General features: G+C 49.5%; 1 long non-coding RNA gene across 1 annotated transcript in view; it reads right to left on the bottom strand.

The window, feature by feature from the left end:
- The window catches only part of LOC147602327 (uncharacterized), a 121084-nt gene extending 97832 nt beyond the window's left edge, over positions 1-23252 (bottom strand). Inside the window, exon 1 of the long non-coding RNA XR_015261482.1 lies at positions 23159-23252. This is a non-coding gene — a long non-coding RNA (uncharacterized LOC147602327). The remainder of the gene's footprint in view (positions 1-23158) is intronic.
- Positions 23253-24958: the final 1706 nt, after the last annotated feature.

Raw genomic sequence — 24958 nt, 5'->3', positions numbered from 1 at the left:
ACTCAATTTTAACTCTCATTAAAGCTCCCTCCTCGTTTCTCGGGCTGCTTTAGTCCTCCTCCTCCGAGCTTACTCCTCTTAAAAATCGGGATTTTTATTTTTTTTTTTTTTTTCCGTTTCAAGCACCGCGCTCCTTCGTTGCCTTTTCTCATCGTTCCCTCCTGTGATTAACAGCAAAAGGTGGCTTTGGTTTAGTGGCACCTACTCCCGCGGATTGTTTTAATTCTGCTTTCAACGGGAAATAAATGTATCTGGTGGAAATTAGCCTTTGAAAACTTTTTTTTTTTTTTTTTTTACGAGCGAGTAAAACGGAAGATCTGCTCCTCAGGCAGTAATTTCTAATTTCGAACGGGGGGGTGGGGGGGAAGCAAACCCAACTGCATTTCGTCCATCCCATCACTCCAACTCTCTTCACCTCCCTCTGGTGCAGAGCATGGCACGGTTTCGCGACAGGGCTGTTTCATAAATTTTATTTTAAAGATTGAAAAAAAAAAGGACGGAGAAGGGAATAAAAACCCGTGTGGGCAGCAGATTATTCTCTATTTTTCCCTGTGCCCCGGGGCTTGGGAGCCGTGCACCCCACCCCGGGGGAGCCAGGCGGGGTGGGCAGGGCCATTTTGGGGTGCTGGTGTTTGTGGGTGCTGCCGCCCTGGAAGGAGTCGGGGGGATCCTCTGCAACACCCCCCCCACCCCAAACCTGGGGTTGAGAAGGTGCTGGCAGCGCCCAGGGCTGCAGGAGGGGATGGGTGGGTGGGTGGGTAGGGGGATGGATGGGCGGATGGATGGGTGGGTGGATGGATGGATGGATGGATGGATGGGTGGATGGATGGATGGATGGATGGGTGGAGGGATGGATGGAAGGATGGGTGGAGGGATGGCCAGATGGATGGATAGAGGGTGGCCCCTGGCCCTGCAGGGACTGGGATATCCTGGGCTGTTGCTGCCAGGAACCCCGCACACCATGGGGAAGGGGAAGGAGAAGGGGAAGGGGAAAAGCAAGAGGAAGCGGTGCCTTAACTGCACCCCTCACATCACCACCAGAACAATCTCCTCTGGTCACCCTCATGCCCACAGCACCCCTTCAGCTGGGAAAGGCAGCCTGCAGAGAGGTACATACACCCCAGCCCAGCACCAGCATACTGAAGAAATCAGTGCCTTCCATCTCCTGACCCCTTCCTTCCCCCTCACAGTCCCTACTGGGTCTCCTTGTCCCCTCGGTGCACCCCAGGCCTCCCTTCACTCCCCCACCAGTGGGTGTCCCTCACTGGGAAGAGGAGGGGGGCTTTTCTCCTCACTATATTTTGGGTTATTGCTTCTCAAATTAAGTCTGAAGCTCCCAAATCCCTGACAGCAGTGCCAATACCGTAAGGTGCCCCTCAGAACAATGTCTTTAGAAAAGCAAGGGGCCTGATTCCCAAAGCCGTTGTAGCTGCCTGCTGGCATCTTTGGAAGCTGATCATCCTGCTGGGAATTAGGAGTGCTAAATGCCTGTGCCACCTTCTCCGGCCTCTCTAATTTAAAGTGTGGCTCCACATAGCTTTGGGTCTCATGCTTATAATTTTATTCCTATTTCTGTTAACACTGCTAATGTTATTAAAGTTGTGTTATCAAGCACACATACCAATTAGGAATTTCCCAAAGTGAAGCTTGCTTGTCCCTGTGTAAGACGTGCCTGCAGTAGCCTAGAATTTATGGGAGACACGTTCATGCTGCTGGGAAGACCTGGTCTCAGCTTCCAGATACCCAATTTAATTCCTGGCTTGCTTTTGCAGTAGTCCCTAATACACAGCAGTGTTTGCGCACGTCTGGTACTCTACAGGATGCCACTGGAAACGCTTTGTGTTAACTCCGCATGTTCTGTCCTACGTGAAAATGCAGCTCAGATACAGTCAGTAGCGCATGTATCACTGCAAATCTGACCATCACTGACAGCCCTGCCTCCAGTTTTGTCACTAAGAGGCCCATGGCTGGATAATACGGAATTAAATACTTGCAACTGAGGGGGAAATCAGTGGCAGAGGATGCACAAGGGCTGTCAGGTCCCATTGCTGGTGTTGCTGTGTGACGGCACAGGTGGGAGAGCAAAACTGCTTCTGCCTTCTTCAATTGTCAGCACTTGGGCCATCAGCGAAGGGTTGGTGCTTGGTCAGAGCGCAGGGAAGAGCTACGAAGGAGCTCGCCTGGCAGGGGCTGCCCATCCCCGCCTGCCCCAACGCGGTGCCGTGCCTCCACCGCAGCGCTCCGGTGGCTGCTGGGGTGCAAGCAGAAGCCCACTCCTTCATTTGAAAGCGTTCAAGCACTTAGGGCTCCACACAATGACTCAGAGACTGCTTAAGATATATGGGAGGTAAAGACATCTATTGCTTTCTTTACAATCGATTTGGAAAAAAAAACCACAAAACAGATCCCCCTAAAAAAAAGAGCCAGTCCTGTACTAACAGCAAAATCTCCATCAGCAATCTCTGTAAATCTCTGGTGCAGTTCTAAGATTTTGTAAGAAATTACAAAATCCAGAGGTGAGCTGGATTCACTGACTTCACCGTAAGGATTAATTGGTGTCTAATATTTTGTTGAATATTAAGGATACGCCAAATTTACAGGAAAAGGCACACAGTAAGCTCAGTAATAAATTTAAGTATGTCATTGTAGCTACATTAAGGAATTCTTTCTTTAATGTTTACCTAGCATTTGTTAAAGGGTGTATGTGAGAACAGTGTGTACAGTGCAAGTTTGCTGTCGAAGCCCAGGGAAATGAGTGCATCTTTGTGCCCGAGTTTTCCTGGAGTGCGCGTGTTCCTGAGGGTAGGCAGACAGAGAAAATTGGAAGGCGGGGAGATGTAAAGAGCTGTGCTCGGCTCCTGGCCTTGCTTCCCCCCTTACTGACATCAGTTGCTGTCAACTTTACCAAAAAACCCTGCTGCTGTAACACTCCATTTGAGGGATGGGGGGCAGGGGGGGAGTGGAGATAATAAACTTTTTTTTAATTGCTTCCCGGGCTATAAATTAGCATGCATTGGGATAATTTTTTTTTTCGGTGAACAAAAGCACAATTGACGGCGAGGCTTAGGGAAAGTAGGGAGGGAGCTCCGAGCCCCAGGGCTCCCCTGTGTGTTGAACCTGAGCGGGGGGGGGGCCTTGTCTGTGCCCAGAAGTTGAAGGGCACTGAGAACTACAACAAAACAATAGAGATTTTTATGTTTCACTGACTGTTTTTGCAGCTGCATCTTCCCCCCTCCTCCTTCCCCACTCCCCCCCCCTACATTATTTCATGTGAGAACGAAGTATGAAAATAGAAGCCATGGCTTTCCCTCCTGCCACAGCCAACATGCGCAAAACCAGGCCAGAAATCACCAGAGTTAGTTTGTCATAACTCAGTCTTATGAGAAAAAAAAAAAACAACATAAATTGTTTTGTGCTTGTACACCGTATTTCGTTTCTGTTATCACAGAGGTAAAGACAGGGCTGAAGCCCACCAACTGCACTGCGGGTTAAACATGGTTTGCTTTGCATCCCCCCAGCTCCCGATGGCGTTTGAGGAGGACCCGGCAGAACCCGCTGAGTTCTGCCCTTGCAGCTCCCCCTCCGCGTGCTCCTCCTGTTCGGTCCTAGAATATCTGACAAGCCGCCTCTTCCCATGGTGGAAGCTCGTACAAGTTGATTTTTCTCTGGAGCTGTCTGCGCAAGCCCTTACGCTACTTTTGCTCAGTTACTGATCTGAGCAAAGAGCCGACCGCAAATAAGAAGTAGGTGGGCACAGACCGCAAGTTGGAGGGTAAATGTTAAGAGAGAGGTGGCCTAAAGGGTGGAGGAATACGGATGGAGAGTGCCTGATGAATGGGGATGGAGAGGACAGATGCATGCCTGTCCTCTCGTACCCTGCTTTGGAGCCATCCCTTGTTCTCCACGTCCAAAGGCAGAAGCATAGGCAGAAATTGGTTTAATTTGCAGCAAAGGAAAGTGTGAACATCTTCACTATTTGTAAAACAAAAGAGATACCTAATTGAAGACTAGTTGCACCATGAGATAACTCCCTAAAGGAAAGCCATGAGGTTTCTTTAGAACAGGCTTGGTAAGCATCTGCTGCAGGGCCTTCATCAGGAGGGTGAGCTAGGTGAACCCTGAGGTCTTGTCTGGTCATTTTTTTATGCTATAAAACGTACACAGTTGCAACAAAAAAGGGGGAGGAGAAACCTTAGAAAATGAACAAGGGAAGAGTAGGAAATTCACTTTCCTGCTCCTCTATTTTGTCAAGCTGTGCTTGCACTTTAGTCTCCTGCCTAAATATCTACACCAATGGACTGTTTCCCCCTTTGAAAACTACTTCCTTCTTTCTTTCTTCCTTTCTTTTTTCTTCCTTTCTTTCTTCTTTCCTTTCTTCTTTTCTTTCCTTTCTTTTTCTTTTCCTTCCTTCCTCCCTTCCTGCCTGTCTGCCTTCCTTCCCGCCTGCCTGCCTTCCTTCCTTCCTTCCTTTCTTCTTTTCTTTCCTTTCTTTTTCTTTTCCTTCCTTCCTTCCTTCCTGCCTGTCTGCCTTCCTTCCCGCCTGCCTGCCTGCCTTCCTTCCTTCCTTCCTTCCTTCTTTCCTGCCTTCCTGCCTTCCTTCCCGCCTGCCTTCCTTCCCTCCCTCCCTCCTTCCTCCCTTTCTGTGAGGAAGGCCTATAACACCGCTATTTAAAGAGCTGAAGAAGTCACTGTATTTTCACGTGGGCTCTTCCCAACTTCTGGACTCAGAGCACTTTTGCCTGAGGGAGCAGCCCGTGGTGGGCAGGAAAACCCAGGGTTGGCTCCTCTGAACAGGCCGGTATGCTGCCTCACCCACCATGTGTTCACTTGCGGAGGTGGTCTGTCTCCCAAAGTACCTCTCCTGCCCGTTTATAAGGAGCTATGTGTGGAGGGTCCCTCTCCCATGAGTGCGTCAAACCTCCCTCCAACCAGAAATCCCAGTAGATGCTGAAGCTGTGACTGGGCAGTCGTGACTCCCAACGTGTTTTCCCACAGGTACTGATTTCATTTCGTGTCTCGGTGACGCAGCAATGAATCCAGAGCAACAGCTCTTTCATGTTAAGGCGCACTCCTCCTACTGCCATTCAGTTCCAACAGTGTTTATATTCTTTAAATTTTTTTCCTTTCTTTTTTTTAATTTGTATCTTACTTTAAAATAAACTTACCCCAGATGCAATATCATTTCCAAAAGGCAAATAATTATTTTCTCATTGTATAACAGAATGGAGCATTTGCAAAAATCATGAAAACTCTTGCATTTGAATCATTGTCAGGCTGGTATCCTGTTATCCAAGGCTGTCAGTTATTTATTTGGTATTCTTTTGGGTGATTTTTAAATTGGTGTGTTTTCTGCTGTTACTATTAGAATTGTATAAAACATCTTGTTTGCAGAGCTGTGAAATGCTTTAAAGGCATCAATAGAAATGACAAGGCATTGTCCAAATTGAAATTTATTTCCTCCAAAACAGTGTCCTGAACATCCAGGTGGTAATAAACATTTTTCAACCACATACAAACTGTGAATTGTATTTGAAATTAAATCTCCGCATTAAAATCTGCATTGCTGAACCTCCCGCTGGCAGCCACTGTTCTCCCGAGAAGAGACATCTTGCCTGGCACTGATGGGGCGGGAGATCTCGCACAAATGTTACCGAATTATTTCCTATCACTCTTCGGATTTTGGGACTTTATAGCAATGTATACCTAAAAAGTATAAGGGATGGGAGGTGTGTGAAGAATACAGGAGGGGGCCGCCTCAGGTTTAGTCAGTATAGATGTTTTTGTCCTGACACACGAGGGTGGAAACCATTTTACAAACCTCTATTAAAGCAGCATATTGCTGATGTCACAAATTATGTCATTTTTCAGCAAGCTGTTAGGTAGCAGCAGGACGCTTAGGGGTCCCAATCTGAGTTCACAGCTTGAGGCCTCATCATCCATTGAAGTCAAGGAAATACTCCAGTCCCCTGGCCCTCTGTTTACAAATAATATATCAAGAATCAGGATGCCCACAAATGAACTTTCAGGCACTGAGCTAAAGGAAATACCTTTGTGTGTATAGATTTTTATATATATCTACATATATATATCTACATATATATCTATATATATCTACATAAATATTTGTCTGTATGTATACGTGCATGCGTGCGTTTGTGTGTAGTACAACTGAAGCCTGCGCTTTGCCGTTAGATTTTTCTTTAAACAAGCATTTTTCTTTATTTTTTTGGTATACAGAACCAGTTTCACACACGGAACCCCCACCAAAGTTAGGGATATCCACATAGAAAAGGGGTACAAAGGACTCCCATTCGTTTGTCCTTCTTAAAATAGTGAGGGGGGGGATTAATATCTAGTGCTTATATAATATGAAAGAGCTCTGATTTAATAAGATAGACATAAGAAGACATTTATTGATAATGGAGTTGAGTGGATTGTGCAAAATAAAATAAACCAGAATGTCCAAACACATGCTCATTAGTAGCACAGAACAGCTCATTGGAGGCTCTCCTCATCCCCTGGATGAACCGTATTATTTACACAGATATGTATTTCCCCCCGCTGGAGCCGAGTGCACCATTGTGTTCTTCCAACAAGGCACAGGAGATATAAAATACGTAGTATGCGGCCTGAGGTTGTGAAACGACCCAACAGAAGGAATCAAATGCAAAGCTAGCGGTGCCAAATGCATCAGGGGGTGCTTTTCCCCCCTCCGTGTATAAGGGGGAGCTGAAGATGGAGTGTCAAGGCACTGCTTTGAATTTCCTGACTTACGCCAGTGCATTAACATCGCTCCCCTAACAGAATGGGGGGACTGGCAGGGAGATGGATTAGATGGCCAAACAAGGCATTTTTATCCCCACGCCATCTCCCTAAACTGTTTCCAATATTTTGCTGCTTGTTTACTGATGTAGTTGGCTGTAACTTCCTCCACTGGAAATGACACAACAGGGTTGGATTAGCTTCTCTTCTACAGCGTACCCCAGCTTTAATTACCGCTGCGGCTGTCCCCCACTACCTGCGCAATAAATGCTGTTGCTTACAGAAACATGATTACAGGATTAGAGTTATTGGGCCCTCGCCCAGATGAACAGGGTGACACGGCATAGCACTGGCACCTCCGCGAGCTACGCTGACCTCAGGCATCTCCACATCAAAGGCCACGGCCACAATCTGAGCTTCATTAGCTTTCAAGGCTGAAGTTACAGGAGCACTACTTCCTCAGCCGCTAATGGGAAACACTCTCCTCCATTTGCTGCTGAGGTGTTAAAAGTTCCCCTTAACATCAGTTACCGAGCTACAGCTTCGCTGGTATCCCAGTAAAATAAAAATGAGTTGTGGAGTGGGAGCTGAGTTCGAATTGAAAGGCCGTGTTGGACATCCCTTACTCAAGCAAAGAGGCGGTCACCAGTGCAGGGACACTTCAGGAGTGGGGACTACGGGAGGAGGCGCACCCACAAATCCCAGACCAGGAGCTATAGGGAAATTCCTGCAGCTCCTGAAGGGTTTCACGTGGTTGTATCCAACTGTCTAACGGCCGGGGTATCTGGGGGAAGCTCTGGTTTTCATTTGTAGGATGCAATGGAGATGATGATGCAACTCAGAGCACGTGCATCATCGGGTCTGGGCTCCCCATGAGAAAGCTGTGAATTGTAGTGAAAGCTTCTCCAGTCCCCCTGTTTGATCTGCACCTACAAGGCGGAGACTTGAGAGGTAACATTTAAACCACAGAGAGAAAACCTAGTCAGAGAGAGAACCATGAGGTGGCAAGGCACTAGGTAGGGTCAGACTGAATTTTTGCTTCTAGCATACACTTCCTATGTGGAAACCTCTCTTAAATCCGGTGTACCTCAGCTCCTCTTTACGCAGCTGGAATATTAGTATTTCCTCTCTCTTGGCTATTTAAATAACGCATTCTGGGACACAGGTCACCTCTCACCGTGCGCAGTCCTAGCGCAGTCATTTGGGGCTTGCAGTCATTATCCTAATTGACCAGTAATATACGAAGGATGGGGTTACATTATTGACTTACACAAAGAAACCAACTAAATGGCTAGGCAGTGGTGGAAGAAGCCCCAAAGTTTCGTGACTGTCTATCCAAAAGGGAGAAAAAAATACTTGTTCCATGAAAGTACTTGAGAATGGTAGAATGTAGTCCACCAAGTCCACCATGGTGAGCACTGAGAGCCAGGAACTGGCTTTATATGAGAATGAAATGGCTGAAACACATCATTTGTATTAAAAGACTTCAGTAAGGCTAAAAAAAAAAAAAAAAAAAAAAAAGAGGAAAGTAGAAGAGAACTAGAGGTTTTACACCAAAGGGCTTGCTTTTCCTTCTTCAGTCCAACTAGCCTTCTCCGGTACTTTGCCTGTGGGACTGTAATTTCTGTTCTTTAAGCCAATGTGGAATAAAGTGGCTTCCCCGTGAGCCTGCAGGCTGGGCCAGCTGGATAAGGTGGGCTGGTCAGGTGCTGCCAGGGATAAGGCTAAGGAATTACAAGGCTGGCCTCCGGAGCTAAGCTGCTCCTTCCCTTCAGGAGGTAGGAGACTTCCCCAGGTCCTTCCAGCTCCTTGCAGCTGGAAGATTTAGCAGGCTCAGATATTAGCAGGATCACATGTCGGCTCTGGAGTTTTTTCCAGCTTGCATGTTTGATAAAGCTCGGAAGCTGGCTTCAGCTGGCAAGTTTAACTTAATCTCTTGGGTTTGTTCTGCCTTAAGCAGCCTGTTCATCTTGTCGGAGCTTATTTCAGTTTCCCAAGCTTTAGGCTGGGTTGGGAACTAAGGCGAGATTAGAAATCAGAGTAAGAAGAATTCGGCTGATTTTCAGCTAAGCACCTTTTCATCGCAAACAGAGGTTTACAAAAAAGGCATTTATTTCCTAGAAAATTGTAACTGGATTTCCTTTTAGATTAAATTGCCATCATCCAAAGAAATAGGAAATTCCTCCTTATGTGTACATTTTTCATGAGTTACTGATTCTTTCCAGGCTTTCCCTTTGCCACATGCCCAGGGCAGTGACCCTCTGCTCAGGCACTGCAGCAGCTCTCTGAGCAGCGATGGTTTAAGCACTGCAGCAGCCACTGCTGCCGCAGCAGAAATTCAAGCCCTTGGCTTTGCAAACCGGAATTACAGTACGTGATGTTAATTAGAAGCCCTCGTTCCCCTTATTGATGAGGATTGGGGGTGGTGTGTGATTGACGAAGGGAGGATAAAGAGGGCTCTTCTCCCTGACAGCACCAGGAGCTGCAACCCGTACTGTCATTTCACATCACACAGATGCAGCTCTACAGTAATTTTCTTTTTTTTTATTATTTTAATTTTCATTATTTTCTCATCTATCTTTCACTTTGGGCCAGGGCAGTGTGCGAAGCGCGGTGGGGCAGGTGGACATGAGAAGGGATGACGGGTACTGTGGGCCAGGCGAGAGTGTTGCTTTTTAGAGCTGGCACGCTCCTTAGAGGTGATGTACACCAGTCTTCGTCGTGACTCTCCTATTGCTGCTAATGTTTCTTGCTGTACCAATTTGAAGGTGCTCAGGGCTCTGTGGGAGGGCCTAACGCAAAGCCCAGAAAGGCTGACAGGAATTTCAGACTGAGGGGAGCCCAGAAAACACAAGGTTTAAAAGATCCAGAAATGCGCATTTCTAAGATTGTTTCTAAATAAAAAAAAAATACAATGCAGGGGGGAGGAAGCTTCTCTCTTCCTCTGGCTTGCCAGCATGCTTTGACGGAAAACAGGGAGGCGACCTCGGGAACACTCGTTCCAGCCTCTGTTCATAACTAGCAGGAAGGGCTGTCAAACCTGTCAAACTCCTCGAGCTCCTGGGGTTTACAGACTTCTCACAGCTACCCCAAGCAAAACCACAATCCCATAAAGAAGCCTTTTCAGTAAAACCTTCTGCCATTTGCCTGAAGCCAACAAATCACTCATTTAAAGAAAAAAAAAAAAATCTATTTCTCGTTTGGAAACATCCCTTCTCCCCCACCCCCCAGCGCTCGCTCTCTCCTGGTGAAGCCCCGAGTGATGGCCTTGCAGCAGCAGTTTTCTGCAGGAACCTGCCACCACCAGCCCAAAATCTGCAGTCTGTAGAGAGACTAAAGTCTCGCTGGTCCAAGGAGAGTCTGGCTCGGGTAAGGACTGCAGAAATTACCACCTGGCTTCACTCAGAGCTCAAGGTCACTGTGCAGGATGGCTTGCCTTCATTCCTGTCCCTTGGCCCTTGGTGGACTTTCCTGAGCTGCTTCACCCTGGCTGGCTGAGAGGTCTAGAAGAGGCATCCAGGCTGTCTGGTCTTTACCCTTCTTTTCATTCTCATCCTTGCCTCACCCTTTCCCTGCAAGGTCCTGTGAAAACAAAAGCTCCCAGACCATCCACCATCCATCCCACCCTTTGCCCCGGAGCTGCACCTGCTGGCTGCCAGTCTCCAAACTCACCTCCGTCCCTGCCCCACCAGCGTGCAGCTGATGGAAAGCCACACTGCCACCAATCCAAGACCCCAGCCAGCCATGGTGTGAACCTCTGCAGTTCTTGGGACAAGTGCGAGGTTATGGTGTCTAATACAGTGACAGGAGAAAACATAGCTCCACAAGAAGAGGGCAGATGTGAAGCTGTAGCCACTTTTGGAGGCATTATTGGATTTCTTTGAATGGAGTTGCAGGGGCATATTCTGCCCTGAGTGGTATGCCTGACCATGGGTTTGTCAGCTATTTTTCAACATCATCTTGGGCTTGTCCCACTTTGACAGTTATCTGACTAGCTATATATCATAGAGTCATAGAATCATAGAATCTTTAAGGTTGGAAAAGACCTCCACGATCATCAAGTCGAACCGTCAACCTATAACCACCATGTCCACTAAACCATGTCCTGAAGTGCCACATCTACACATTTTTTAACACCTCCAGGGATGGTGACTCCACCACTTGCTTAAGCAGCCTGTTCCAGTGTCTGACCACTCTTTCAGTAAAGAAGTGTTTCCTAATATCCAACCTAAACCTCCCCTAGCACAACTTGAGGCCATTTCCTCTTGTCCTATTGCTGATTACTTGGGAGAAGAGACCAACACCTGCCTCCCTACAACCTCATTTCAGGTAGTTGTAGAGAGCAATGAGGTCTTTCCTATGTCAAGTCATATTGCTTGATTTATAGGTGGCAGATAAGAGGACAAGGCACCGTCGTTCTTCCGTGTACTTGCTGAAAGTAACAGAATCATACTCAAAGTCCATCATGGTAGAACCATAGCAACACCATAATAAATAAAACTGTGATTTCTCAACGGGAGCAAAAAGTGGCAACTTCAAGCTGCAAGTTATTCACAATATGGGAGACGCGCTCTGGCAAGAGTTAAGCAGTCGTCAAGACACGTGTTGTAAGGGCAGAAGTATAGCAGAAGCAAAAGTCTGTTGACAACACAGTAAACAAATGATATCATGAAGACTGAAGCGAAACTTAAAACATACCCTGAAATGCAGGGTTTGGAAGCTGGCACTTAGCCTATGCTAGGAGCTGAAATCCTTTTTTATTTTACATCTATTTTAACATATCATGCAAAAATCCACCCATGACCGTCTGATTCAATACTTTAAAAATCCAAACCATGTTTAAGGTCTAGATTTCCAACACATATTCATGTGAGGCAAAGAAGGGGTTTTTTCCACATCCTTAGAAATAGCTAAAGACTATTCAGCAGAGGCTGTAATGCTCATACTATGTGAAAAAGCACCAGTACCATGGACAATATTAGACTTGTTCCTCTCCAGAGTGCGAAATATGAAAACAAAGCAAAAGGGAGAGAAAAACAATCTGAAACACTTCCTTAGGACCTAGAGCTATTGACTCCATAAGTAGGCCTCTTGATAAATGTAAGCAGAAATATGACAGATAACATGAATTAATATCCAGTTCATTACCCAGGTTCCCATGGATTGGGACTTTTCCATGGCAAAAGCATTGAATATACATGTTTCCAGATCAGACTCATCCACAACCACAGATTTTATCCAGAAGTTGTGCATAGCCCTCTGTATTAAAAAGCAGATACAACTACTATACGTGTTGATTTTATATATGTACATATACAAAAGAATATGAATGTAACCAGAACAACTGACAGGAACATTGAAGATGCGCTGACAAAAAATTGTCACTCATCTTGAATCGGTTTTCCCTTATGTTTCATGCTTTTCTTATTTAAGAACAACACTTGTAGTCCAGGATGGATAATGGCCATCAAGCCAGGAATCTGATCTCCAAGGATGCATGTGCTGGCTGCCTAATGAAAAGGAGAAGAGCAAGCCAGGCATGCACTGGTACCTCCGATGTACTTCTACAGCCTACTCACCTCCTCCATCTGTGAAGGACAACGAGACATCCCAGCCTGTTGCACTGTCTCAGACCCTGCACCAAGAGTCACATGTTTTTTGTAAGGACCAGAGTCCTTACAAAAAGTGTGCAAAACTAACAATTAGGACAAACTATCCATTTATCTGTGACCTGAGCAAATATGATGAGGGGTCACCAGAACACAATCACGTGGAAGTTCATGCTTTGGATGTTAAGTCACTTCTTTTTTTTTATATCCGGGCTTGAACAGGTACAGGGAAAGGTTGGAAAAGATGTCATAGTTCAGATAAAATGAGCAATGTCCTCAAAATTGTATTTATGAGGAAAAAAAAATAGCCAGCACTTTGCTTTGGGTTTGTGCATGATATACGAAAACTGAGGGGTGGCACACCAGTGGATTAGGGGGAGGCAGAACAGCTCTCGGGACTGTTCACTTTGCCTAGGAAAGAGTTGACAGGATACACAAAACCGATGCACGCTCGAAGCAGTCATGCTGGCTCCTGCTCCACTGGAAAGAGAAATATTTGCCACATGGAAGCGGAAAACATTGGCAGGAAGAGAACTTTAATTTCCAAACTTGAAAAGGAGTATTTCAAGCCGGAAAAAAAAAAAAAAAAAAGGGGGGAAGAGGGGAGAGGGGAGTAACATTCCCCTGGACTCTCAGATTTTACCTTGAGGCTCTGACCCTATGATTTTGGGTATGTTTGAAAGTAATTTGTACAAAGGCAGAAAGAGAGCTTAAATGTAACTTTTGAACTTAAGATAGGGAAAAAGCACACGCGCCCTTCAGCTGTGGGCTGCGGTGAGGATGAGCAAGGGTTCCTTGGAGGAAGGCTCTCCTGAAGCAGTTACCAGCACAGAGACCTGGCTGACCCTGCAGATGTATGCCATGCATATGTAGTTCTGTACATACATACTGCGAAAAGGCAGTGGAAGAAGCCCCACCTGTAACACACACTCTGCAAACGCTCATCCTTCTACATTTCTCCTGGTTTGCGCCTTGTATCAGCTTAGGATCCAGGAAAAAGATAAAAAGGCATATTTGTATCTAGCCAGTGCCGTGAGAGAGTGACAAAACCCAATGAGACATTTTATCTCATCCGCAGCCTTCCACGCCGGTTGTCATTTGCCTCCTGAACCTAATGGAAACCTGCCCTGGATGGTAAGTTCATTGTTATTCTTTCAATTTCCTTGACTTTTATTTATTTCCCTTGCCTCTCAAGAGCCGTTCAGAGGTCCCATTACATCCTGCTGACCAGGGAAGGCTATGAGAACAAATAGTTGTGGCGGATTAAAATACACACACGATCACAAGAAAAACAGAGAGAAAGGGACAGGGGACTTGCTTAGCAAAGGGTGGTGGAAGTCGTGGGACAGAGAGCTGCCAGAAATATTGAATATTGAAGTAGGGTTTTTATGTCAAAGCTTGTTTTAGACTTGATCTCTGTGAGGAGCAAAGCTTCCAGATTCTTCCCGTGGCAGTACTGCAACTTGAACCTGCATATATTGAATCAGTTCAGTGTTTCTTTTGGATTTTAAATAAAAGTTTGTTTGAAAAAAATGCAAATTATCATTCTTGGCAGTGTGGGTTCCTCCTGCCCGTACTGATGGAGGAGCCAGTCGCTGTCAGAGCTGAGAGGGAAGAGCTTGCACACAGCACACTTCCCCTCTGCACCGAAGGCCCTGAGTTGACCATCATCTTCAAGGGAGACAGCATTTTTGCTAAAACGATGGGCTGATCATTAGCCCCCCGATCTCTAGGGCAAATGAACCCTGTGGTCCATGCTTGACCCAGGCTACAGCAGATTGTATCTGCTGGATTTGGAAATTTTCCTTTCTAGCATCTGTTAAAAAAAATATTAGCAGGTGCTGAAAAATGTGGCCTCCAACCCAGAGACCTAGAGCCAAAATACCAGAGGGGAAAAAGTCAGTTCTTGACAACAGCCTGACTCCAGGGTTGAACGAGCCAGAGAGACAATCTGCTGCTACGGGAGATGCCAGATCAGAGGAGGCAAGTGCTAGCACCTCATGCAATTAGTCTTTTTTTTTTTTCTTTCCTTTTTTTTTTTTTTTTTTTTTGGAAGCTACAAGTGGCAAGGGCCAATTCCTTGCCTCTGTGAAGTCAGAAGCCTGGTGATCATCCCCTCTGGTGCCATAAAAGAGTTAGACTAGCTTGCAGCTGGACAAAAAAGTTTAGGCTACCTGCACACCACCCAGAATAACAAAACAAAGTCCGTTAACATTTGCTGTGCAAATGGCACACTGCTACGTATGCGTATCCCAGTGAACACTGGAGAATAAATTCTTCTGTGCCATGTAATTACACATACACTCAATAGGAATGAGCTGATATAAAATAAATATACATATAACTGTGTCTCTGCTTATTCCAGCCTCCACTACAGGGTTATTGCATTGCCAATGTGTTGACATAAAAATGCCGTTTTATGGATTACATCTAAATAGAAATGTGTGAAAAGGGATTTTTGTTTTGGCTACAGCCCAGTCTCTTAATATAATTATAATTACTATTTTTACTACTGCTGCTACTACTACTACCAGAGTGAACTGGGAGCCCCCTTGGTTCTACCTATGGCACAAACAGCACGAACAAGCCTGACCTAAAAAACAGGAGAGATGAAAGAGGGAGAGAGGCAGCGTGATTTCTGCAAGTTGGAGTACCAGGGTGGGAGGTGGATGTAGGATTTACTTGTCTTAAATCCTAGTCCATGGTGTGGCCTGGGCCCTCTCTGACACAATTCCATATATGTCTTTCTTGGGGAAGACAGAGGGGAAAAATGTACTTTGTCAATGCTATGGGGACAGCGGCTTTTGTTATGATTAGGGTGGCTCTGCTCAGCTTTTTGCAGCAGAAAGGGTGGTAACAATCAGTGTGGGTTGTCCTGGGTGGCCAGGGCTGGTGGCCGCAGTGGGGACGGGGACAGGATGGCTGCTGGACACTTTCCCCACAACGCAATGGCAGACACATGGCAGAGGTATCAACTTGCTCAAGTCACAGACACTATGCCGAAAATGCAGAGGCAGAAGCCAAGCAAGCATCTCTTTTCCCCTTTCTTTTTTCACCTGCCTGCCATTATTATGGTCGTAGCGTGAGTCGTTGTGCGTGTTCCAGCCTGAAAATCAGAAATACATCTCTCCTGTTTGCTCCTTGACAGTTTGTCAATATAGAGGAATTTTTGAAAAATCTCTCCAAGGACAAAAAAAAACCCGCACTTTGAGTGTCATTTAAGTGTTTCCCAGATCTCTTGTCATTTCATGCCAGGGTCTGCTGGGTGCTTTATGAAAAACCCTCTAAAAGTGCCGCTTTCCTTCTGATGCCAATCTTAAACAAGACGGGCGCACAGCCCATGCAACCGCGAAGTGTTCCCGCCATGGCCATTGCTCTACGCCAGCCATGCTCTTTCAGAGGCAGCTATTTTCTGCCAGCTTTGGGTCCTGAAAAATGAAACTAAATAAAACCAGAGCCTCCCCTCCTACCTCGAAAGAGGAAGGGGCAGAAAATACAATGTGAGCCTACTCAGCAAACGGTTCATGAGGACTAGGAAAGCTGTTTGCCAGGAGGCCAAATGGTTTGCCTGCAGCTCCAGGAAAAGAGATGTTATTTGGTGTTTTGAAATCGTTCAAAGAAAACAAAGGATGTCTGCTAGATGCCTGCCCATGATAGTCTGGACCACTGCGCTGTTGTGGGATATTTATGCCAACCAAATGGCAGCAAAATACCAGCGCGTAGATGGGGCCAAACTGGTTGTACACAGGCACACCTGCGAGACCAGCCTCCGACAGCTCGGCACACGCTAGCTGAGGCGCCGAACCCCGAGGAAGGGGAGGACGCTGTTCTCATTATCTTCACATTACAGGTGTTGAAAGGGAGATTGGGGAGGTTTGCCACCAAGAGGGTCTGTCAGAGCCGGGATGAGTGATTATGCGTCCCAGCTCTCAGCCCCATGCGTAGGCTGCACCTCTTGGAGCAGATCTGGGGGAAGGTTTTTATTTCTCTGACACAGGAGAGAACAAAACACCTTCCAGCTTCCACTGAGAGAATTATTTCTTCCTACCAATGCAACATTCATTTGTCTTAAGAGCACCATTAGGATTAGACGAGTTAGAAATCCGTATTGCTAATTAAAATATAATATTGTCCCAAAGAGACCCTACAGAAGACAGGCTTTCACAAGGAAGAATAACCAAGTTTGCACACCGGTGATCAGCCACAAGAAGCATCATTTAGGAAAAAGTTCTTTAAATGATCCTGCTCTACTTTCGGTTGGTGTCCGTGTAGGCACATACATCAATCAAGTGATCCGCATGCGTACAGCCAAAAAAAACCTCACTTTGGTCTACACTACCCCCAAATACCACTCTTGATTTGGACTTTCCAGTCATCCAGCATCAATCCTGCTCTGAATCCCTTTGACATCAGGAGGGGTGTGAACATTTCCTACCTCATTATTGCCTTTCAAAGGTAGCCACAAACACAAAAAACAGACCTTGGGGAAGTTGAGAAGAGGGGGGAGAAAATCTCTGCACGCATAAGCAGAGCCTCACCTGCCAGTTATCCTCTTCCCTTTGTGCTTTGAAGAGTCACTTCACCTCTTACGAGGGAAACAAGTTTGTCATGGAGGGAGATGTTGTTAGTAATTCTGTTTGTGCTTCCCTGGCCTCCTCAGAGCTGAGGATGCCATGAGCCTGGCGTTCCCTCCCATACTATGCAGAGAGAGTCAGTCCCGAAGCAGGCCAACCCCGTGGCATCCCTGGTTCCTCTTTAGTCCCACATTTCCCTAACGGTCCTTTCAAAACCCACTGCTGGTGGCAGAGGAGATGGCTGGCCAGCAGCAAAGGGACCATGACAGAAATGTGCGTTTATAACCTATAATAATGTAGCAGATTCCCTTATAATTTCTGCACTCAAAGGCAGACTTGAGGTTTAACTAATTTTTGACTGCAAGATAATGCCCTGAATGTATCTCAGCTTTACTGAAGTTTAGTATACAGTTCATTTCTGGCCCTTCTCTGCTATGGGAGATACTCTCCCATCACCCCGCCGGCAGCTTTAATGCTGCCGCAGTTAATAACAGCTGCTGGAGAGGCAGCAGCATCCTTAGCAAACTAAACCTGCACGGTCTCAGGAGTCAAAATCTGAATATGTGCAGAGCACGTAAGTAATCATTAATGCATAGCATGTCCCCTCCGGTCATTTAAATAAATTATTGACACCGGCATCGCCGAGAAATAAACTGGTTGCCACCCACTCTAAGGGTTGAGACCTTACAGGTGGGTGTATATTATCAGAGCACTTCAAAATTTCAAAACCTTCCAAAATCAAAAGAATAATCACGCAGCGTTAGTTATGAAAACGTGTGTGTGCACATATGTGTCCACATATGTGAGTGTGCATGTATGCACACCTTAATATTTGCATGCCGTAATATTGTGACCTTAATGATTTGTTTTAAATGGAGGGTGAAGGATCCCTATAGCATCTATGTATGTATATCCAAGTTTCACACTTGCCGTGGCAATTCTTACCGCCACGTAGTCTCCAAATTGCTTCTGGAAAAGTGTAATCCTGGTTTTACCACTCTGTTTTAAAAATCATTTCCCTGTGTATTATCTCTTCGCAGCTTTATATGTTTACGCTTTTAGTCTCCAAATGCCTTGACTAGAATGCTATATCCCTGAACAGAAATATATTCCCCCCTGCTATTTTTTCTGCAGGAGCCTGGTTCATTCAGAAACAAGGAAGAAAATACGAATTATTCTTTTAAAATTCCCTGATGTGCAGAGCTCAGACGAGCCACAGATGCAAATACAGAAAGCAAATCTAGAGCCAGCATTAGGAAATGGCTGAGTTCACCGCGCTTGTAAAAGCAAGCACCTTTATTTAGGCATGGTTGTAAGCTGCCATTTTGATATAATCCCTGGTTTTCTGGATCAGGTACGCTGAAGCTGGCATAACACATCAATCGCACCCCCCTCTCCCCCCGCCCCCCGAATTACCCAGCCATTAGTCAATCACCCTCTGCCAGCGCTGATCTACATTCGCTCCCAAGCTGGCAGCCATGGACAAGCCTGCGCCTCTGTGTCACCGGCAGCCCATGTATCTGTCCCTTTTGTCGCTGGGGAACACCAGAGCCCCGTGCCAGCCCAGCAAACCATACTCGTTGCCCTCCGTGAGTCGGAAGCTCGGTGTCGGTGTGGGGGATTCCAGGCTGGAAGGCATCACGCCATGTCGGAGCGTGGGCACTGCCGCAGCGGTGCAAGGGTAGAGGTGGGGTCTTTTTCTCGGGAGGCGAAGGTGGCCCTCCTCAAAGGAGCAGACAGAAGGCCAGATACAGAAGGAGCACGTCCCTCTCCCCTAGGCAGGTCACAGGGGCTGCCTGGGGACCAGCACGGGCTCTTTCCACATTTCTGGCGTTTCAGCATGAGCCTTTCCAGCCCCTCCTCTGGCCTGGCTCTGACCCTGCCCAGCCAGAGGATGGGACACGTACGTGTTCCTCCCCATCCCTGTCCCTGCCAGCTTGTCAGACCCACAGGTCCTCTGGGGAGAGGGGAAGCTGTAGGTGATACTTTTGGCAGGGCAGCAAGTAAGAGGGGCTATCCCTGGGCAGGAAAGCTTGATCTGGCCCCATCTTTTCTGAAGCCCAGAGTAATTTTTTTTTTTTTTTATTAAATGTTCCACCCATATCCCTCTCTTAATTTGATTTAGATCCAATAAATGGGCATAGTAAAATTCTTCATTCCTCAACAAAAGGGCAACTAAGAAAGGGAGGGAGCAACACCTTAACTCCTAGCAAACTTGGGACTCTGCTTCTGAAGTGGCAAAACAATAAAAAGCAAACACAATAGAAAGCAAACACTACCAAACAGGCCATCCAGATAAAGCCACATCTCCCATTAAAGGGGAACCTTGCCGTCACCCTGCGTCCCAGGCTCTGTGCGGTGACAAGGGGTTGGTTGTGTCCTTGGAGGACTCAAGGGAGAAGGCGGCTGAACGCCGGCAGCGTTGCCTTCCTTTCAAGGTTGGTTCTTCTTTCCCCCACATCCTGGAAAAAATCCCTGTGGATTTTGCTCTCCTAATAAGCATGATCTGAGGGTATTTGGATGAGGTCAGTGTCTACGTGGAGGGGAGGGCTGAGAGCCAGGTGTGCGTACGTGCGGGTGTTGTCTGTGCGCAGCGGGTTTTCAGTTGCAGTTGCAGAAATGGTGGACACAAAGCAGAACCGGAGCAGCTGAGGGGCGGATAAACTTCGCGCTTTACAGTGGCTTACAAAACAACTCATATAGCTTCATTTACATGGCTATAAATCGCTGCTAAATCCTTAGCCCACCGGCTCATGAACGTCTTGGCGAGCTGGGGCTGTTCGCCTCCCTGCCTCGCTGGAAGAGCTTTGTGCCCGTACCGTGTGTGTGTTCGGGCTTAAGGTCTTCCAGTTCCCCACTGTTTCGAGCAGCCTGGTGCGGGATTGCCCCCGCCCAGCCCAAAGCTTCACCGCCAAGCATTGCCTGGCAGGCTTGTACCCCTGGGAAGGTCCCTGGTGTCCCCCGCAAGGGTCTGACCCCACAGGTAGGCTCCCAGCGATGAGGGGGGGCAGATTAAGCTCAGTCCCAGATTATGTTTCTCCCACCTCTGCGGCATGCGCCAAATGGCCAATGCGTCAGGCATACGAATGTTGCCAACTGGAGAAGGGAAATGTGAAGTCCGGATGAAGCAAATGAGGACAGGGAGGAAGAATCTGGTAAAACCCTGGGCAGATTGCACTGAGCTCTCGGTCAAGTGATGGCACAGCATTAAAAAAAAAACCCAAGGTTCCCAGTGATCGCATGACGGACAGTTTCAAGGGAGACTGGTGTTTTCTGTGCTAGAGGAGAGGGGAATAAAAGATCCCAGGGCTGTCCCCCCCAGTTAGGCATTCCTGGGCACGGCTGTTGATGGCAGCGGCTCACCACCACCAAGCTTGGAACCTGAAAAGCTGCTCAGGGCCCAGCCTGCCTCCCTGCCCTACAAGAAATCAGGACACTAAAGCCGAAAGGAAACCCCCTGCAAGGGGATCCAGTCTAGGGTAGAGCCGAGGCAGCGAGCCCTTGGTCTGCCCTGGCCCTCAGCAAAGCCAGGGCTGGGACAGCAGCTGCACCCCAGCCTGGGCTGGATTGGCTTGGTTTGTGTTTGGTTATGGTTTTAAGAGAGAAGTTTTATGTCACCGTGGAGAGTCTGCATTTTTGTGGGATTCAAATATTCCTTAATTAGGTGTTGTCTCTTAGCAGAATGAAAAGAGGGCTTTTATTTCATTTTCCTTTGCCGTTTTCATTTACTCCCGCTCGTGTTTAATGACGGGGTAGGGGAACATTAAACAGCTGCTGTAAAAGATTTGGTAGCACGGCCCCAACCTTCAAACACTGTCTGCCCTCCAGGTTGGTGGCGGTGGGTGTGCAAGGAGCCCCTTCCACATTGGGAGAGCTGACCAGGTTTGTCAGGCTTCCTTTCCTCACCCATTTCCCACAGGGGGCTGCTTTCCTTCTCCCGATTAAAGACGAAAGGGTCAGATGTGGGAGGGCACCTGCCCCCTAACCCCAGTTCCATAAAACCCCACGGTCAGAGGCAGGTGCCCACCTCCCTTTAAATTCAGCCTCTGGGTTGGGGGGTGGTGGGGTGCATGCTGTGGGGTCTTTCTTTCCTTCTCCCGCCACCCACGAGCAATTCGTGTCACTCGTGGGATCCAGTGGGCTGGCTCCCTCATCTTCCACCCAGCGCAGTCTTCTCCCCACTCCTCCCCTCCTCACTTCCACCGTTCCCATTCCCACACCCCAAAAATAGCACCCTGCAAAACATCCCGGCTCCGCCGCCCCGCGTGGCCCCCGCCCGTGGATGGAACTGTCCCGTGGGGGGTGAGGCACTCCAGATTTGGCCGACCGTACCGGGGCAGAGCCGGGCACCGCTCTCCTGGCTGCCAGCCTAAGCTGGAGGGTGGAAGACACGAGGAACAGAGCCCCACTCCCCCAAAAACACCTCGCTCGCCACCTCCCCGGTACGGGAAAACTTCGCTTTATCACAACTTTGGGGACAAAGCCGCCCTGCTTGGCTTTTTTTTTTTTTTTTTTTTGGGGGGGGGGTGAGGCGAGCGGGAGAGGCTGGATGTGTTCGATAGACCCGGTTTAGCAGCGCTTTAATATTAAAATCACCAAGCGACTAAAAGCCGCGCCGCGTCCCGGCTGCTCCGCGCAAGTAAAGCTTCTCTACTCTCTCCGAGTCCCGGCTCTTTTTTTTTTTTTTCCTCTCACTGTTCGTGTGAATTTGGAAACCTACGGAAACCCCCGGCACGCCCTATTCCCGAGTGTTTTCTGTTCCCCTACACACCACTCCCGCGTGTTTTATCACCCGTGTTTGAACGGCCTGGCAGGGGCTCTGCCTGGGGTGGCGGCGGATTGTACGGCCGCGGGTGCACCCCCCCTCCCTCGCGCTGCCCACTCGCGACCGGCCACGCATGGGGCGGGCGAGCCCGGGGGCTTGCTGCAAAGCCCCACTCCCCTCACCCACCGCAGCTCATGCGGCTGCGGCCGGACTCTGCGTTGGGAGAAAGGGGCTGGGGCCGTCGCCTGGGGGCAGCCGTGGGGCGCCCCACGCGTGGAGCTGCCACCCCGTGGGTGGCGAGGCACTGGCGGCGGGGAGATGAGAGAAGACGTGGCTGGTTGGGATGAGGGGGCCGGGAATGTCGTTCCTCTCCCACCCCCACGGCGGTCGCGTTCACCCCACGTCCGTGGCGTCTTTCCCTGCCCCCTACCCATCCCTTTCCCGCCCCGAAACGAAAACCTCCTTGCTGCCCCCTCCTCCTGCAGGGCCGACTTTCGCTGCTTCCCCCTCCCCTCAACACACACCCACGCACAACACGCCCGCCCACCCACGCCCTGCCGCAGCCCATTCGCGCAGCTGCAGCCCTTCTCCCCTCGCCCTTCAAGCCACCCAGCCGCTCCCTTTTGTCCCAGCTGCGGATGACCCATTTCCACTCTGTCCCCCCTTCCCCTTTACCCCTCCACCCCCCACCCCTCCCGGCAGCCGCCCGGTCAGCGCTCCTCCGCTGTTTCGGGGTTGGAAGTTGAGACGGGGCGGGGAGGGAGGGGGACGCACACACACACACGGGGAACCGGCGCCTGGTCCACGCCGTGTTTGTTTTCCTTTCCCCCCCCTCCTTGAACGGTAGATTAAGACGTGAAGATTACACTTTTATTGTGGCGGCCGAATAATACCACGAGTCAACACACACGGCAAACAAAAGTGCTTGTAGTACATGGCCAACCCCGCTGGGAACCGGGCTGCGGGCTGCTGCAAAAATCAAGCTCTTCAGTGCTAATTACAAATAAATGATGATGTGCTCACTAAGTAATTGATTTAATGAAGTTCCTATGAAACTATTAAAACCGGGTAGAGGTCAGGCCGGAGGCGCCCCAGAGCGCCCATTGTGGGGTGTTTAACTCCGCCGATCTCCTCGGAAAGACATCGGGGCTAATAGGTGAAGTCACAGTTGGTTCGGGCTGACTTTTTTTTTTTTTTTTTTCTTTTTGCAGCACCGGCCTCCCCAAAACTCACCCGGCGCCCCGCACCGCAAGTTTGAGGAGGCGACTCCCCCCGCCTCTTCACGGCCCACCCTCACCCCTCCTCCCCCGTATCCTCTGTCCGGGATGCTCACCCCCCCATCTCAACCCCTCTTCCTCCAGCTCGGAGCTCCCCTAGGCGCGGCGCGCCCCCCTTTTCCCTCCCCGGGCGTCCATCCCCGTCCCGTCGGGGCTGCGCTGGGTACTCACTCGCTCGGCCCGGCCGCCTCGCCTGCACCTCAACCAGGCGCCTCCACGGCTCTCCCCAGCCTAATTAAAGAAGGGGGGAAGTGGAGCTCTGAACTTGTGTCTGCCACGACGGGGCGGCTGTAATTCCACCCCCCCCCCCCCCCCACCCCCGCCTTTCTTCGGCCCCGACCCCCCCAACCACCACCCCCCCCCCCCCCCGCACACTCCACACACACAGACACACGCACTTCTGGAAGAAACTGAAGCTAGGATGCCAGGTAGGGTGCTTGGGAGATTTTTGGCGAGGTGCCTGGAAGGGGATGCGTGCCCATTTTTCCTTGAAGGGTTTTCTTGTTTGAAAGGCCATTCGGAGCGCTTTGGACGGGCTCGCCGCCTGAAAGAAGGAGGAGGAGGAGAGGGGGACCACAGACATTAAAAAAAAAAAATATTAAAAAAAAAGAAAATCCGGCTATTGGATTTCCCAGCCCCACGCTTGGCTCTACCCCATCTCGGGCAGGGTAGAGCTAAGGCCCCTCTCCCCACCCCCCATTTAGGGGAGGCCCTAACCCAATCCCAGCTCTGAGCGCACTTTGGGGGCGGTGGGTCCCCGCTGACCCCTGGGGGAAGGGGGTTATCCCACGCCCCTCCACCTGCCACAGGAGCCCGCTGCGACCCCTTCCCTTTAACGCCCGATGCCCGTGGAGGGTTGCAAATGAGTCGGGGGAGAAAGTGGACCCGCCTCCCTATTTCCTCCCCCCGCTGTTGGTATTTGCTGAGGCGGGGAGGCGATGCCCCGCCAGGAGCAAAGCCCCTTCTCGGCCTCCAGCACTTTCGGGGAGGGAGGGAGTGAGCCACCCCCCTGGGGGTCGGGCAGGGCCCCCGATGGCCGGGACACCCGGACCGAGCGGCGCAGGGACGAGGCCGGGGAACGGCCTGTCCCCAAAATGCGAGGTGCCTCCGCCCTCCCCGTCGAGGAGGGAGCAGCGAGCCCCACGATAAGGAAAGATAAACGGGGGGCGAGGTGCCACGCTGGTTGTCTTCAAGCCTGTGTCTTGTTTCCTCCCCGCCCCGTGGCTGCCGGGGGCTCTGCCGGCGGGGGGGGGAGGGGGGGGGCGGAGAGTGCACACTTGAGGGGGCCGGCACGGGGCAGGGTGCATTTCGGGGGGGGTGGGAAGGGTGTCCGGAAAAGCAAGAGCCGACAGCTGCCTGCGTGCGGCCGGGGTAGAGCCGGGAAGGTGCACAGGCACGCGCCACGGCTCCCCACGCAGGCACGCGTGGGCTGGCACACGGGGCGGCCGCGGGGCCATCTGGCCCGAGATGGCTCCTCCTGTTCCCTTGCGGGATTTTAGGGAGAGCTAGGTTGTGTGGTGTTTGGGGTTTTTTTTTTTTCCTTTTTTTTTCCTTTTTTTTTTTTTTTTTTTTTTTGGTAGAAAACGATTAATTTGAAACAAATGAAGCTCGCCCGCCTCTTGTTTGCCAAACAGGCTGTTGGCAATGTGCAAACAGGCTTTCACTCCGGCACCGTGCCCCCTCCCGGCTCCAGCCCTGGCCCCGCTGCACCCTCCTCCTCCTCTTCCTGCGCCTGCCCCTGCCCCGCCGTCCCCTCCCGGCCCGACCGACAGCCCCACGCTCGGTGACCGTCTCCCCGCCGCCCTTAGCGCACGGTGCGGGTTTCTCTTCAGCCTGGAAATGAGAAGTGACACATGCGGGGCTGAAGCGACGTGTGGGGAAGGCTCGGGGCTGGGAGGGGGCTGTTGACGGGAGAGCGCTGCGGAGAGACAAAGCTGGGGGCTAGTGGAATCAGATGCAGCCCTTAATTAA

This window comes from Chlamydotis macqueenii, chromosome 1 (assembly GCF_036417535.1).
Source record: "Chlamydotis macqueenii isolate bChlMac1 chromosome 1, bChlMac1.mat, whole genome shotgun sequence".
NCBI lineage: Eukaryota > Metazoa > Chordata > Aves > Otidiformes > Otididae > Chlamydotis > Chlamydotis macqueenii.
The sequence above is the reverse complement of the archived record's forward strand: the minus strand, read 5'-3'. Positions and strand labels throughout refer to the sequence as shown.